Source organism: Silene latifolia, chromosome 11 (genome assembly GCF_048544455.1).
Source record: "Silene latifolia isolate original U9 population chromosome 11, ASM4854445v1, whole genome shotgun sequence".
NCBI classification, from domain to species: Eukaryota; Viridiplantae; Streptophyta; class Magnoliopsida; order Caryophyllales; family Caryophyllaceae; genus Silene; species Silene latifolia.
This window is the reverse complement of record NC_133536.1, coordinates 105,088,576-105,093,428: the sequence shown is the minus strand read 5'-3', so window position 1 is coordinate 105,093,428 and position 4,853 is coordinate 105,088,576. Positions and strand designations below refer to the sequence as shown.

General features: G+C 35.3%; 1 long non-coding RNA gene across 1 annotated transcript; it reads right to left on the bottom strand.

Moving 5' to 3' along the window:
- Positions 1 to 1,431: 1,431 nt before the first annotated feature.
- On the bottom strand, positions 1,432 to 2,794 carry LOC141615007 (uncharacterized). The gene is made up of 3 exons (XR_012529541.1): positions 2,711 to 2,794; positions 2,527 to 2,600; positions 1,432 to 1,667 (listed from the first exon to the last, which is right to left on the bottom strand). It is a non-coding gene; the product is annotated as an uncharacterized LOC141615007 (long non-coding RNA).
- Between the last annotated feature and the right edge of the window lie 2,059 nt (positions 2,795 to 4,853).

Below are 4,853 nucleotides of genomic sequence, written 5' to 3'. Positions count from 1 at the left end.
TATATAAGGACAACAATGTAGTTTGTTAAAAAAAAAATAGTTACTTATACACAATATATAGGGTACATCTAGTAGCCATATGTTACTAATTATCTGCTACTGTCAGGAATTAGCTGTTTTTTTTGCTTCCGCTACTGCTAGGAATTTGGTATAGTGAGTAATACATGGTATGATTTTGGAGTCAGCGGAAAGAAACATACTCCCTCCGTCCCGGCCATTTGTTATCTATTTCCTTTTTAGGGTGTATCATTCATTTGTTATTTATTTCTATTTTGGGTAAGTATTGGACAAGTGGGCTAGTGTATATGCAAGTGGACATACCTTCTTTATTTTATTAAGTCTATTTCACATTTATATTATTTCCTTGGTCTTTGTGTAAAATAGAATAGATAACAATTCATTGAGACGGAGGGAGTATTATGTTCAGTACGTCATGGATACTCCGAAAGCATTGTAAAAGGTGCACGATACAACACACGGTAGTAAAACACGTCATGAGTATTGCAAGTATAAATAGGCGCGGCTTTTAATACTGTTACCGTCAGTAATTATTGACATACAAACGACCTACCTTATACTCGCCAAGTAACATGTCGCCCAAGGAGAAAACGGAGCTATAAGGAGAATGAAAAGTTGCTAGAAAGGGAAATACAGTAATAATAATGTGTGTACACTGAGAAACTTCTAACTTTAAAAAATTATGAACCTCTCTTTCTAGGATATCCCCGCATGGGGATAGAAATTTGCACTCCACATGAAACTTTTTCAACTGAGACTCGTAATAAATATGAGAACTTGGTTATCATCCAAAGCATCCTATAGAATATAGATTGTCAAACTTGCGATTATGCTCGAATTCGGATATAATACTACAAACCAATAAGTAAGTATATATGTGACGATCAACAAAATAAATATGGTTTTTTTTACAAAAACAATAGTAAGATTCTTGTTATTTATACTTTTACAAGACCAAGAACTCGTGAAGCGTTAACTTTGCTAATTCTTTGCTAATTCTTTGCTAATTGTTGATTTCACAACTACAAAATTAATGGAAAAATATAGTGTAATAGTCACTCCATTAAGGGAGTAATTGTTCCCTACCTCTCACCCCAAGTAATGCATTACCTCCATATGGAGGAAATAATTCCTCCCTCGCCTCCTCTTTCCAGCCTCCACAACCACCACTAACCACCAATCTCCTCCTATTTCTTCTTATTTTAGCTCTCATTACTCACTTAATAATTACTCTCATTCCAAGCAAACCCTTAAGGATAATCAACGACAAAGAAAATGTAAGGAAGGGGCGCAACATATCAAAAGAATCAAATTAGTAAGGACTTGCCGATTTTAATAGTATACCTTGTCAATGCTTATTGTACCCAAGTTTCCAGCTCCTAGTGCACATCAAAGCATTCATTAGTTCAGGTTCCAAAGACGCTACCAAAGACAGCATCGTCTTATCAGCTTCCCTTGGCTCCTTGTAATATGCTTTATGAGAGGTTGCGACAGATATAGGTACAGCCAATTGCCGCTTCCTATCCTAACTTATGAAATCCCACTTAATCATGGATGGATGTAGGAAGATTCTTGTCCTCGTCCTCATCGGCATCCTCATGGCCATGGTCGTGCTCCTCTAACAACCACTTCTTCCTTCTACAAAAACACTGTAAAAATAAATCAGAAATTTGCCAATCAATTGATATTTTTGGCTATTCTCCAAAAATGGATATGAAAAGATTGATTGCGTAGTATAAAGTAGGGCTGTAGGCTTTTGAGTTAAAATATTTTTCTTAAAACAGGGCAATGTAGACAACACCATTCCTCTGGAAGTCAAGAATGCCTTTGAAGCTGGTTCGGTTGTTCGTGGCCAATCCTCCGCCATTATCCATCCTATCATCGCGGATTTAGATTCTCTTAATGTTGTTGTTTTAGTCTTATTTAAGTTGTACGTTTCTCTTAGGTATGGCTTTGTAGTGCTAGATTTAGTTATCGGGTTTCTGGTACTACCTAGTCGAGTAGCTTACGTGGTTGCCTGTAAAACATTGTAAGTTATTCACCTGCCGTTGTCAAAAAAAAAAAAAAAAAAAAAAATATTTGAGGCATTCATAGACCAAAGGCCTTGATTCCGACCTGTGAAGCTATTTGCTATATTTAAAAAATTAACAAAGAAATATTGCACGAAGGCATGTCAAGATGAAACTAAAGAACAAACAACTCCATGATCCCACCCTCTACCCACAAATTCCAAGGACCACTTACCCCAAATCTTCTAAAAACAATAGCTGTAATAACTTGGAAGGCATAAACAACCTCCATTCTCATAAGTCAAACTTTGATGACGACAATATGAGATTATAATCAATCTGGTCTGTTTTATACAGAAAACTTTGGCTAACAAATCCACAAGTTAATCCAGTTCTGTTTCTAAGCATTTCGATTCATCTCAAACCCATTCTTATCTAAGCGCGTGCTCACTTGAAAGAACCAGATAATAAACCACAGAAAGAATGCTCACACAGTTACCTTGATAGACTTCATTAATCTCTTGAATCTTGGATGTGGCACCATCCTCATCTTTTGCTATCTGGGTGCCATTTCTACAGCGCAAACCATCATCAAAACATACCAGTAAACTTCCTTAAACTTTAAATATACAAGCTTGACAAACCAAACATCATAATAAACATGAAAAAGTAATAAAACTAACCAATGCATGGCGAACGTAATTCAACCGAATGGATTTGCCAATAGCATCATAATCCACTTCCAAAATCCTATAATAATCCCACACTAAAAAAACTCAACGAGTAGCGGATCCAGGTTTTTTAGTTTAGGGAGCAAATTGATAATGCAATAAGGTAAAGTAAGAAAAAAAAAACTACAAGTCTACAAGTCTTAATAATGCACCTCGTCGTTTTGATGACGTGGAGAAATAAAATCAGTATAATTACAGTAAATGCAGATTAACCCAGATACAAAAATTTAAAAATTCCACCCAACACTATGAATTTTACGAATAATTGTAATATATAAGAGAAATGAAGTCAAAACTAAAGGAAAAATTATCTTGTTGAAGAAGAGACGACACTATTTCGTTTACAGCAGACCACATAAGGAACCGACCTGATCATGATGCACTTGCAAAGTCCCATTTCCACAATGGCCCGTTTCAAAACCATTATTATATCTAACTTATTCTTTCTCACATTTACTTTTTCTTTGGCTTTCTCGTAATTTCACTTACTTTTCTTTTACCAGTTCCCTCTCCTGAAGTTACCAACATGGTATTGTCGTTTGCAACACATTTGTACAAAAATTATAAAATATATAGTAAGAAGAAAACAAAATCAGAAGATTGGACATAAACGTACATTCTTAAGAAGTTTCTCCATAACAGCTTGTGAAAATTCCTGGTCTTGGTTCCGAGACAACTTTTACTTTCTTCTTAGGATGGTATAAATGCCTTTAGACCTTGAACATACTCTCCTTGGAATGAGTCGATGAATTCTTCGTACAGAAGATATGTCTCATCTTCTGCCCTCTATATTAAACATCAAAAGTATCAGGAAAAAAACTCACAAACCCATGCAAGGTTCCCAGTCTCAAATCATAACATAATTTCACCTTCATCTTCGCCTTGTTTTCTTCTCCATGTTTCTGAAAAGGAGTCTTCCTGTAAAACGAGTTCATCTCTCTAGAAAACACAACCTAAAATAAATAACATGTATGGTTTCCGTCTTAGTCATTTGCTTACCTTAAATATTCATTGTCAGGGGTATGTTAAACAAAGTTAAACCTGTGATTAGGACAGAAGGACTCAGGAGTATCAGAGCTAAATAGTTTCAGAAGCTAAAAAACTATGCCATAACGCACTGAATTAAAGGGGAGACTGACTGACTTCTTTTTGTGTGTTTTAGTAGAGAAAAGGAAAGAGGTCAGAAAACCGCTAGTTGTGGTATAACCTTTGAAGAGATGCAAGGTTTTCCTCCCTAGAGACATTCTGGATTTTTCCTACCTCCTATAATTAATGACCTGCATCACACTACCAGCATTAACTAATTTCTACAAGCGCCAAATTTTCTATGTTATCTACTACTTGTTTCCCAAATTCATTGCAGATGGTTGCAGGACTATGAAAAACCGATAAGAAAGTTTTAATGCAAAGAATTAGGGTTTTGGTGCCTCACAGGAAAATTGATTAGAGTCCCAAGACCTATGTACTTTAAACCTGCAAGATTATTGGCATAATATAGGAGTATTGTTGCAATAGGTGCCCTTAGCCACAATGACGTTATGGATTAGTGCCCTTGTACTGATACATGTTAACCTTATTGCACTACAACATAATATATCTATAGCGTCATTTAATTTGGCATATTGCGGCATAAGTAAATGCCGCGAAAACCAATAGCACCGTTTGTGCAAATGCCGCCAGATCCAATGTCGCTAAAGGTTCTTGGTGGCATTTGTTGTATATGCTGGTAAAAGGCTAAATAAACGCCATCTAAGCCCTTTTTATAGATTTCGAGATCCATAATTTTTCCTTTTCCTTTAATACAACTTTTATTTCATTGATATGCGTGAAATTATTTTTTTATGCTTTTTCGCTATTTGGTTTTATATTGTATAAAATAAAACTTAAAAAAGGGCAAAACATATAAAATAATAGAATATATATATTGAAAATAAAAATTGTCATTACAAAAGGCTTATATCAATATCCATTCAATACATTAACACCTAATCAAAACATAACCTACGCATAAATTGGTCTCAAGCAAAAGTCAAAATTGCTCGAGTCATCGCTATTGGAACATTCACAAAAGCTTCAATTTTGGGCCGGGATTCCG